Source organism: Macrosteles quadrilineatus, unplaced genomic scaffold, assembly GCF_028750875.1.
Source record: "Macrosteles quadrilineatus isolate MER2022 unplaced genomic scaffold, UCM_ALF_1.0 Scaffold_4__1_contigs__length_99947679, whole genome shotgun sequence".
Taxonomy (NCBI): domain Eukaryota; kingdom Metazoa; phylum Arthropoda; class Insecta; order Hemiptera; family Cicadellidae; genus Macrosteles; species Macrosteles quadrilineatus.
Genome location: NW_026542597.1, coordinates 18,894,351 through 18,907,326, shown reverse-complemented (window position 1 = coordinate 18,907,326; position 12,976 = coordinate 18,894,351). Strand labels below are relative to the sequence as shown.

Here is a 12,976-nt window from a genome sequence, read left to right as displayed (position 1 = left end):
CACCAATATGAAACCTGAAACACGCTTTAAAACGAGCAAATGTATTACAATAGGGTAAGAAGGGAACCCCCACAAATGCATATTCAATGGTGCTTTGCAATTTTTAAAATCATTATTTAATTGTCTGTGCATTATGTAGACAGTACCTGCATAAAAAATAAGAACCGTGTAAAATCCTTCATTAAATAATTGTGGACTCATGGTATCGTAAAAAGATATTGAACATTTATATCTAATACCATAGATAAAACATACTCCCTTAGTAGATTTCTCATCCTTATGGAACAGCTGAAGACAATTTTATTGTTAGTTCATGTACGGTTTATGAAGAGGTCGTGTTTTGTTTACAATTTGTTTCCCGTTATTACAGCCATTTAAAACCTCGTTTAACCAAATAATACGATCTAATCATAAACAATAACTTGTCCCCTAGTTATATAACCAAACAGTAAAGGACAAATCAAGAAATTAACCCTAAAATAATGGAAACAAAGTTTCATCGACACTAGCGCCTTTGTGTCACATACATGAACTAGACGTGAAAAACGTGCTTCAAAATTTACAATGGGATGAGAAGTCTACTTGTGTTGGTTAGTCTATGCTAATACGCATAATAAGTCAACGTATGTCTTTTAATTTTTATCCAAATGCTGAATTTGTGTCACAAACGCTGAACGTTTACAGCTGTTATGTTAAGTAAATTATATTATACCAAAAGCTAGTTTAGAATTTTAGCATCGGCTGCTAGACTTTTCAAAAATTAAAACTTAATTTGTAAAAAACTGGGACCCTAAATTAAAATTATGGCTTCGACATTCCCTAGTTCTCAAAATTATCTTTCTTTCAACACAAAAATCATGAAAATCCGTCGAGTGGTTGATTCAGAATCGTGAAATAAAAAAACCCTGTCAAGTTTTAATATATAAGATTATCGACATTTTACGCTGGGTTTAGATATAGATATCTGGGTTTCGCTGATATTCCTTTTTTGATAATATCCTAAATTTAGTATCTTCTATGGGGATTTACATTTAAAACTATTGAGCTGCCCCCAAAATACCCAATTTTCGTCAAAATTGTTATACCAAACCAAACAAATGGTGCACTTTTATACCTTGCAAAGGTGTGTGGAGTTTAATTTTCTTGTTGTAGCTCATGAAAAAAATTATGAGGAAATAGGCCTATTAACACATTTGCCATGTATGGAAAAATACAGTTGTCATATTTTACTTCGTACTTTTAGCTTCGTGCATAATACCGAGGATTTACAGGAAACGAATAAAGAGTACAACAGTGTATAATCTTTTCTCTATGGTATTATTGTAATAAGCAGTGAAGTAAAAGTAAATATGAAACGTAAATGTGTTACCATTTGTCGTGATTCAATTTAAATCGTAAGTTTTACCATGAGATTTAACAATACATGAGTATACAATACAAATCTACATTAAACAGACCTAAACACATACATAAATATTGATAAGTGTAAAATTGGAAAAACAATTAAAAGTACGAAGGATCTCTATTTGGTTTTTATTTTTAACTATATATTTATTTGCAGCTTGGTGATGATGAGAAAGGTAACATTTTGGTTTTTCAAGAATTAATTGTGTAAGAATGCAAAAAAAAAAACACAAATGTTTACAAAATATTATCTGATGGACATAAACACTTCATAAAAATCAAATGTTAATTATAATGGAGCTAAAATCAAAACCTAAAATAATATGTAAACAGATACGATATGAAAGTTGGAAAATTAGACCCTATTTTATTATAATACACAATGCACTGTATCGTAGATTTAGCCGATAAGACAATTAAACATAATCCCTTAGTAAATTTGTCGTCCTTAGGACCAAATTAAGACAATTTTATTGTTAGTTCCGTCTGATGCCTCTAGGATCGTGATTTTGTTTACATTTCGTTTCTTGTTTTTTAGCTAAAGCCTAGTATAACGATATATCAATCATTTTAGTCTCTGAATTGCTTATAATTAATTGATATTGTAAGGTATGTAGGTCTGCATGTATTATACCTGTAATAGGATAGCTAATGTTAGACCTTACAATTTCAATAAAATTAAAATTCCTTTATTCAGCTAAAAGATTAACAAAATCGTTACATTAGCCAAATCACAAAAAAAGTACAACTCATCTTAGGCTAGACTAAAAAAATATACATACAAATCAGCTTATCAACTATTTACAAGAGTAACGGTCATCAGCATCTAATTTTTAAAAAAACTGTAACATGAGGTGATGAGGTGTAATTAATGAGATGATCTTTTAAGCTTTTTCTAAACTTTTAACTGGTTAAGTAAGTTAGTAAAACAATATACTTATATTAAAAATGGCTCGTCTCCTGGTTATATAACCAAACAGTAATGCATAAATCATAAAATTAGCCATAAAATAATATAGCCTATGCAAAATTTCGTTGACACTAGTGCCTGTCACTAGAACTAGACATGAAAAACAAGCTTCTAATTTTACAATGGATAAGAAGTACCATAGATACCTTATGGGAAATTACAAATTGGTGTGTTGATCTAACGTCTAATTTTATTTAGTATAATAATATTATATCATGTCCATACCGGTAGTTGTAAATGTCGATGTATGATTTGATCGAGGATTTATTATAATAATTAGTTGACCAATTAAAAAATTGAATCGCATATAATCCTTCAATGTGCATTTATTGAAGGAATTCCTACAATCAGGTTGATCGTATATTCGTATAACAGTAGTTATTTCTGTCGAAGTCGAAGGGAATTACTGTCTAATAGTTCTCGGTCGACAATCTTGAAAGTAATCAAGTTAGCGTTTACCATGGACTATTGAGGTCAAGTGGTATCAAGTATTGAATTAAAATAATTATAGAACAGCTTCATTCAACGTTTGTTGTATCAATACGAGTGTTGATTTACTTCTTAGTTATAATGAACATCAAACTATTTTATAGTTGTAAACTTTCAAATCATCGTGCTAAAGCAATACTCATGACGTCAGAAACTTATGTAACACGCTATTAGATTACTTTTATCGACTACGTCAATATTCGTCGGTGGGAAATAGAATATGAATAAATAAATTATTCCGTAGTAGAAATAAACTACTACAGTTTGTCGATTAAATACGAAATCAGTGTAATAATGTGAAATGAATACTTTTCTTGACACGTTGGAGTACAAAATAGCCTCCTCGCGGGGAAATTTATTCGGTTATGTTGGTAGCGCTCAGTGCCTGTCCTTGTTTGTGCTCTCTCTTATTCGTGTTTCGTCTTCGTTTGTTTCTCTGTTGAAGTGTTGTCTCGCGTTATAGAATCGGATATTAGTTGAATTCTTTGTAGGAAATGATAGGTAAGTTGTTTATTTAGTTGAACTTTATTAAGAATTGTGTTACGCGTCTAATCATATAAGTTTTACTTTGTAAAATTGAGTAGAAAGGTTTTATTTTTAATGAAAACATTTTACGTTTTTGTTTCTAAGAATGGATTTTAGAGAGCCTCCTCCCATGCTGCCATCCCCTCCATTCAACGTAAATTTTAATCACATGATCAACATCCCTGTGTGGTTGTTTTCTTCAACTCGTTCTGTCTCCGTCTCTATTCTCAGCCTACCTTCGTCGTGACTAGGAAATAATCCTCTGTAATTATTCTTGCTGCGATCCAGAGATGCGTGCTTCCTCTTTTAAAGAATTACAGTATTTTCATAAGTTGTATTGACTTAGTTGTGTAGGCCTACCTATTTTTATTAATAGGCTACTTATGTGGCCTATGACCAAGCACATTTACACATTTCAATCACTAATGACTTGGGCATATTTTTAGATTAACTTAATGTAATTTATTAAGTTTAACTTATTACTTACTTTTTGCTTTTAAAAACATTAAACATGATACACTTAACTTAGGAGATTCCAAGCTAACTTATGTCTTACAGCCTAACTTATAAAGGTTCAACTTAGGTTACCTAACTTAGGTCTTGTTCAATCATCTAATTGTCACTTACTTAAACTTAGCTTTCTAGGCTACCAATATTATGCTTCATTGAAATTTAACTTAGTTAAGTTAGGTCTATTAATTGGTAGCCTGTGTTACAACTTTTGTGGGTAACTTAAATTAATTAGGTATTGTGTTAACTTATTAAGTTAGGCACTTCAACAGCTTTATAATTTTCTTAACCAATTAGGCCTATTTTAATTATTATTTAGCCGATTATAAGCTATAACTTAGCCTAACTTAAGTTATCACATGTATAAGTTAGCCTATAAGAACAATGGATTTGTGATGTAAACAAATTGCCTTAACATGACATTAACTTAAACTTAGCCTATTTGGCTTAATATCAGGCTATGCTTAACTTAACTTAAGTTACGGTAATAATTTTAAACACAGTTTCATAATAAGTACAAACTTACTTAAGTACTTAACTTAGGGTAACCTAATTAAGTACAACATAAAACTTTTTAAATTGACCTTTTTTATTAATTAATAATTAATTTTTTAATAATTAATTGAGTAGTCCTTTTCACCATATAACTTATTAACTTAATGATTCTTTTTGGTTTTTAGGCTATTTAACTTAGGCAAATACCCTTAAAATGGAAATTGTTTAGATGGGGGTGACCAAGCGTTCTATAGTAAGTTATATATCATTGGAAACTACATTTTTACCTGAAAATAATGGTGCAAAAATTTTTCTGCTGCCACAAAAACTGAATTTACTACGATTTTTTAAAGTTTATTACTGTAATGCATCTTGTCGGCTGGTCTCTGTTAAAAGTACTACCTACAGAATAAATAATAATTTCAAAAATGTGCAGCATTTTGAAATTATTATTTATTGTGTTTGTAGTACTTTTTACAAAGTGCATAAACAGTCTGGAGATAATATAAATCAACAACTCGATTCATTATAACCTAAACTTTAACTTCCCTAATCTAACCTACCTTCAAAGGACTTAATACAGTCACGAGTCCACATAACATCCAACCTACCAACCTCACATGTCTTTTTCAACTTATAAACAAATTTTAAACTGTACGAGAAGTTTGGTTAGGTTAGGTTAGGTTAGAATAGTGTCAATTTGTTGTTTATTCATTTTATTAAAACTGCCACTACACTAAATACTTATGGGACATAACGGTTAATGGTCAAAACCTAAGCTAAGCCATTCGGTTAATTAAGTGAAGAGAAGAACTAAATGAATTCCTTCTTCAATGTTCATAATCCAGTCCCCAGATCCAGAGTAAATATGTCCGAACTAGAGGTGTTTATTAATGTTAATTAATTTTAATCAAATAATACATAAGTTATAGCCTACTTAAATTAACATAATTACCTTTCTAAGTGTGGGTTGAGAGGGTAATATTATATTAAAATGGCATAATATAATCAATCAATAAAAATGTGAATTGTGCTATTAACTTCAATTATACAGTGTAAACATTGTAGTGCAGATTCAATGTTCCTAATATAAAACATTAAAATAAACTTCAAAAAATCGTAGTAAATTCAGTTTTTGTGGCAGCAGAAAAATTTTTGCACCATTATTTTCAGGTAAAAATCTAGTTTCTAATGATATATAACTTACTATAGAACGCTTGGTCACCCTCATCTAAATAATTACCATAACTTAAGTAAACGGCACATGATCAAATCAATCTTATTCTAATGGAATGATCGACCCTCAAATTTGAAGGCCATAAGTACTGGCTACCACTAATTTAAGTTGTTGCCATTCGCTATTTTTTGTTACACATTGCTGTTTTGTTATTCTGAAATTTGTGATAGACATGAAATATTTGTAAATGATTATGATAAAAATGGGGATAAATAGAGATGCATGGGGTACCTAATAGGGATGAAGCACCATTTAAAAAAATGTTCATGTCATGATCATTGAAGTCAATATTTTAAACGTCAAGCGATCTAGGTAGGCCTACCCAGTATGTATCTAGTTCACACTGGCTAAGTTAATTACTTTCAGTAAAAATCTTGCCTAGGATAGCCCAATGATCTATTTACAGTAGGCTATGCTGTAAAGTCAAACCACGGCATCTCACAAGAATAAGCAACACTAAATAATATTGCATTTAGTCAGTTAGCCAAATTGTAAAATATAAATATTTTAGACCTGGCTTTAAACAACTTAATTCATACCAATCTTGAAGTTATTCTCTCTTTTGCACTGCATAGTGCATAAACCTAATTTATTGGAGTTGGTCTTTCAAACTTTAAAAACTTATTTATTTACAACATCTGCTAAGTTACAGACTTCGGGTATAGCCCATTAACACGTACCTACTGAGCTTACCTTTACGCCCTACATAATAACTTATTTACGGTTTTTCAAATCGGACAAGAAAAAAACTCGCTAAGTTAATCAACTTTTTTGAAATTGTTTATTTGGCTGTAGATTTTACAGATTATTTTTAAAATCTTGACCCTGTCAGCCATCCATTAATAATAAGTTATTTACATTAATGTGCCTGAGAATTAAAATGTAACTTCCAGAGTAAAAGGGTGACACATTGTTAATAGGTAGTAAACAATTTTTACTTATTAGTTTAAGCTACCTTACAATGAAAATACCCCCGCTGCAGCAAACCTGCCGACTAAGCGAATTTCCATTCGTCTGAATTGATTTACAATTAAATATATTTAAATAACATTGGGTTTAACGTGGTTTAACGAGAACCTAGGTTTGCTGCTACAAGGAAACTATTAAAGTGGGGTTTTTAGTAAAATATTAATAGCTTAGTATACAATAAATACATTTGCCAAGTTTTATCCAAATATATCCATAAACAAGCAAACTACAACATTTTACAATATTCTCCATAAGAATAACATGGGAATTTTAAATTTACAATTTTTTGAATTTTCTCCGTCACCAATAACCGTACAAAAACACTTTAATATACTAAATTATTTGTTTTTTTAAGCTCTTTAAAAAGGTCTAGAGAGAAATTGGGAAATGTTGTGTTTTGAGGGTTAAAAATGAGAAAAACCATTTTTTACCGATTATGCTGGTTCGTGAACTCATTCAAGTTTATCTTGCCTTTAAATAAAATTTCATCAATATTACTCAAGTTATCACGTTCACGGACGTATATATATATATACATAACTTATATAAAAATTTGAACGAATGGTGTTTTTGGCCTCTGGGGACATCAAAATGAAAAAGTAAATCGGTCCCGGGCCTAGGTCTTACCGTGCCACCTACGGTAATAGCTACTTCCCTATAGGGAAATTGAGAATGTCTTTAATACTTAAATACTTTCTTATGAATGTCGATCAAGATTTCAAAGAATAGGCTACATTAAGTTAAGTTACAAGCCCCCTGATGCGAAAAAAGGTACTGTAAGGATTGAGTTTTTCTAGTCCAGTTAAAAATTTTCGTGTGGAAGCGTATATTAAGTTGAGTAAAGTTCAGTAGTTCGGTTGGTTTCATATTTCTTAGTATTTAGTAAATATTAAATATTAGTTTTACGGATTAAATTTAGTTTAAGTTAATAGAATAAAATTCACTTAGGCTATGTCTTCCAGTTAGTTTTCATTCAATACAATAAAAAGCTCATTTACAATAACTTAACAAACAAATCGTCTGTCTCACAAATCAGATGTAAATAAAAATATTTGTTATATACAGTCTCCTGGCTTAGCCACACCCCCATAAATATAAGAAATATGGCTAGCAAGTTAATAATCACTTTGATTCTCATGTTATTGAGATACAATCTGAAGGCGTCAACTTTAAATTCGTCAATAAAGGGATTAATGTACTGCTACTATATTTTACCTTGATCTTGGTAGGCCTACCTACTTTGACATTTTTGGTAATACTAAGGCCTAATGCATAGGTACCAAATCAGTGTTAACTTGATGCACTGTTTAAAAACTATTAAAATTTCTATTGATAACTTACAGACCACTGTTATAAAACGGATCGTGACTGTTTGATATTTGTTATTTGTCAATTATATCATTATTTTTATACTGCAATATTAAAGTCTCTGACCTCTGTCTTTTGTGTACTGTACCGTACTGTTAATGGTCGAAGATATTACCGACAACTTTATCGTTTTTTCCCTACTGTTGTCCATTGATTGCTATTAATTTCTTACAACTTAATATCATAATTTACATTATTTAAAACCTTTTAAACTTTTTGTCAGAAAGGGAGAATATAATAACTGTAATCGACTGTAAGGGGGTGGTATCAGTACGGGGGTGGTATCGTATTATTACAACAGGACTAGGCCTAGGCCTACTATAGATTTTGCTTGGATCTTCACACATGTTTTTAGCGAATTTCCCATATAGGGAATAAACTATTACCGCAGACTCATTAGAAGACCTAGTTCCAGAACCGATTTACTTTTTCGTTCTAATCTTCCCAGAGGCAAAAAAACCCCCGTTCAGCTTTATAAATCCTATATGTTATAATACTTAGGCTTTACATATAGGCTTTAGTGGTTTTATAAAGCTAAAAGGATGATGTTTTTGGCTTCTGGGGACATTAAAACAATAAAGTAAATCGGTTCTGGGTCCATATGCGTCTGCGGCGATTGCTTATTCCTTATGGGAAATTCGTTCAAACATATTGTGTGAAGATGCAAGCAAAATTTACAATATTAGGCCTATAGCAAATAATATACTGAAACCTCCCTCTGTTTAGTCGATTATTATCACTCTACCTTTCTTTCAAAAAATGATGTTTTCAATGTACCTATGATATATTAGTGTAGCAAGAGTAAAACCATCAGATTTTTATGGCATTTGGTGCAAACTTGTAAACCTATGTTTAATCAACGTGTTTAAAAACAAACCTGCTTGAATGGGCCATGGGTGTAGGTTTGTATAGGGGGTTTTATGTAACAAAATGAGGGGTTTTCTATTTTTAACCCCAAAACATGAAACTTTTGAATTACGGTAATTTTCAAACCATTTTGTAGGCCTAGAGCTAGAAAAACAAATAATTTAATATATTGAAGTGTTGTACAAATACCATTAAATAACTACAAAGAAATTATAAGTAAAAATGTAAATTAAAAATATTGAAGTTTTTATATTCTTAAATGGAAGATAAATAAATTGTTGTAAGTTTGCTTGTTTGTGATTATATATTTATAAAAATACCCCCGCCGCAGCAAACCTGCAGACCAAGCGAATTTCCATTTGCCTGATTTGATTTTCAATTAAATCTATTCAAATAACATTAGGTTTAACGAGTACCTAGGTTTGCTGCCTAAAGGGAGGGTAATAAAGTGTGTTTTTTTGTCAAATATTAATGGCTTAGTACAAAATACAGTATATGCATTTGCCAAGTTTGATCTAAATATATCTATGACCAAGCAAACTACAACAGTTTAAACTTATTCTCCATAAAAATAACATGGGAAGTTTTAATTTACAATTTCTCTGTAACCAATAACCATACAAAAACACTTAACTACACCTCTAAATTATTTGTTTTTTAAAAATGGTCTAGAGAAATTTTGGGAAATTTTTGAGGGTCAAAAACGAGACAAACCAACTTGTTTCGAACTCGTTTGAATAAACGTAGGTTTACACGTTTGTACCAAATTTCAACGTAATCGGACCATTTTTGCTTGAGTTATCGTGCTAAAAGACATATATAGGCCTATATATATGTATATATATATATACACATATAAAGTTTGATTGTGAGTGAAAGCCGAGGCTGCAAAATAAGTGTGTCCTTAAAGGAATCATTAGGCTTGTGTAATAAACCATATGTTTCATCATAGACTAACCAACACAAGTAGACTTCTCATCCCATTGTAAATTTTGAAGCACGTTTTTCGTGTCTAGTTCATGTACGTGACACAAAGGCGCCAGTGTCGATGAAACTTTGTTTCCATTATTTTAGGGTTAATTTCTTGATTTGTGCTTTACTGTTTGGTTATATAACCAGGGGGCAAGTTATTGTTTATGATTAGATCGTATTATTTGGTTAAACGAGGTTTTAAATGGCTGTAATAACGGGAAACAAATTGTAAACAAAACACAACCTCTACATAAACCGTACATGAACTAACAATAATATTGTCTTCATCTGTTCCATAAGGATGAGAAATCTACTAAGGGAGTATGTTTTATCTATGGTTTCATCCTAAAGCACCATAGGAACTGTATTTAGGCCTCGCAAAGCAATAAATTTAACCTTTACATAGGGTAGCTCTAGAAAAATGCACCTATGGTGTTTAGCTATTGCAAAATCCCTGTGTTCTTTTACCTCATCAATACATCAAACAATTAATATGTTGTCTCTCTCTGATTTTAATACATAGATTAGAGATAGATAGATAGAGATAGAGATTTTTTATCATGAAACATCATACAATCATGCAAAAGATCATATCAATAATATGTATAGCAAGTTAAGAAATCAAAAAGATATGCAATCAAGCTATAGCAATACAAGGTTTACATGCAAGATGCATAAGTATGAAATAATTCATCCTACATTACTTAATAGATTATAGAGGCAGGCTTACTTTAAAAATACATGCACTAGAAATTACAGTATAAAATAAGTTTTTCACTGTAGGAGGCAAATTTGAATAAATAATAGTAGGAAGGCTAACTAGCAATGAAAGTTTTATATGTTGGGTTGGATAATTTAAATTTAGGATAAAATCACAGTATAAAAACACAGATAAAATAAAGCAATGAGATTAAAAACCTAAGATAATATCACAGTAAAAAAATTCTTCAATATGTAGAAAGGTGTGAACTACCTGTGTAGTACTTTTTAAAAATGGTAAAAATTAGTGTTGGGACATCGATATTAGTATCGATAGTCATATCGGCATTTAAACATCGACGTCAACAAAATATTGATAAATAACGATGAAAACCATCGATATTTAGTAAAACATCGACAAAATGCTAAATACATATCTTTATTCCATAGACATTTTGTAAATTACAGGAAAATATAAATATGTGTGCAGTAACCAAAAAAGTTGGCCTCTGAATGTTTTCTTCGTACTTACAGTAGACTCCCTCTTATCCGGACTCCTCGGGACCGAGGCCAGTCCGGATAACGGTTTTTCCGGTTAAACCGACGTCCCCAAAATCTCATTAAAACGGACCGTTTAAATGCATTATCTATAAAGTATTTGACCTAAAATTAGGAGAGCATTGTATTTATAATCTTTCCCACGAGAAAAAGTCGTTTCAGTACCGCCTACTTCCTGCCGATCTCGTCCGGTTAAACCAATGTGCTGATAAAAATTATCCGGATAAAGAGATGTCACTTCTATTGAGTGTGGTCCGGTTAAACCAATGTCCGGATAAGAGGGAGTCTACTGTATCTCAAAAGTGTCGCTTTCCCCAAATCTTAACTCCAATGATCGTGGTTTAGACTCATTTTAACATCAGATCTTTCCCCAAACTAATTTCTCGGTTCTAGGTTCAAGTAAACCCTCTGGCCGTTTAACTGCCGATCCATAGGTTATAAACATTGTGTTTATATATTGGGTTAAACCAAGAGAAAAGTAACAGCTAATAGCTTGGTTTTGATTGTTGTAGCTGATTTTTGAACAAACTGACACTTTGGTGTTGTGTTGCCATGCCACCTCGTAGATGTAGCTTTAACTTAACTAGATAAATATTTACTTCCGATGTGCCGAGTGACAAGTGAAAGTGAAAAATAAATGTTGGAGTAAAATATACTAATATATAGGCCTACTAAATATTGGAGTAAAATATCGATATTAACAATATATCGGAGTAAAATATTGATACTAAAAATATATCGGAATAAAATTTCGATACTAAAAATATATCGGAGTAAAATATCAATACTAAAAATATATCGGAGTAAAATATCAATACTAAAAATATATCGGAGTAAAATATCAATACTAAAAATATATCAGAGTAAAATATCAATACTAAAAATATATCGGAAGACAACTATCGATTGAAAAAACATCGGCTTGCACACATAGATATCTTCGATATATCGACTATCGATACCCAACCAAAAAAAAATAAAATCAGCCAGATGGGCTTCAAAAGGCAGCCTGTTGAACAACTTTAAACCAACATGTACAAAAGAGTTGAGCACCTGGCTCAGCCTAGTGTAAGGTCTAGCTATTGAATTGTAATTTCTTGTGTTAAAACCATGGAAGTATATATACTTAGATGGTTATAACAAGTCAAACTGTTAAGATTTTTCGTTGTGTGAAGCATGCAGTGAAGGATGTAGAGGTTTACACCAGTTAAACTCTGTTCTTGTATAAAAAGTGGTCTGCAGAGGTTTTTATAATCTGATTCAGTAACTAATTATCCTAATACATTTCTTTTGGGCGAGAAGCCATCAATCGCAGAAGGGCTATTTCCCCTGAGCAACTTGATTAACTTGAGTTAAATTATTCCCCTATATACCGATGTTAAATATGATCGTATCCACCATTTGAATCCAAATAAAACATGTCTTTAGCCTACTATTTAAAAAATATTCAAGAATCCAGATTGTTTTAGAATCTATACTCCGTTCACAAAATTTAGGCGGTTTTAGGGGAAGAAATCTACCTCCTTCCATATCTTGATCCTACCATTAAAACATAGCTCAACAGCTAAAATTTTTCAAAACATCAATCCAGTGATGTTTATTAAGCAGAAAAAAGTAGTGGTGGAACTTCCCCTCAAACCGCCTTAAATAGTACAAATACTCTATAATGGTAAAGAAAGAGCTGAGTAAGAAGGTTCTAAGTGAGAAAAAGTTAGTGTATTTGGATTTCTCAATTAAGTCTCAGCTTAGTCATGCGCATCTTTTTAAAACTGATTTGTATAAAAAATTTGTCATATTTTATAATTCCTTAAATTTTCAGCAATTGACTTTTAGCAAATTTCTCTACAGGGAAGTAGCTATTACCATAAGTGGCACGATAAGACCTAGACCCAAAACCGATTTACTTTTTTATT

At 31.2% G+C, this 12,976-nt stretch overlaps 1 protein-coding gene across 2 annotated transcripts in view; it reads left to right on the top strand.

Annotated features, from left to right (window-relative positions):
* The first annotated feature begins 3,280 nt into the window (after positions 1 to 3,280).
* LOC128991276 (uncharacterized) overlaps positions 3,281 to 12,976 on the top strand; it is a 114,378-nt gene continuing 104,682 nt past the window's right edge. For both annotated transcript variants that reach the window (XM_054414009.1, XM_054414007.1), the window contains exon 1: positions 3,281 to 3,364. The gene's annotated coding sequence lies outside the window, so the exon portion shown is untranslated. The remainder of the gene's footprint in view (positions 3,365 to 12,976) is intronic.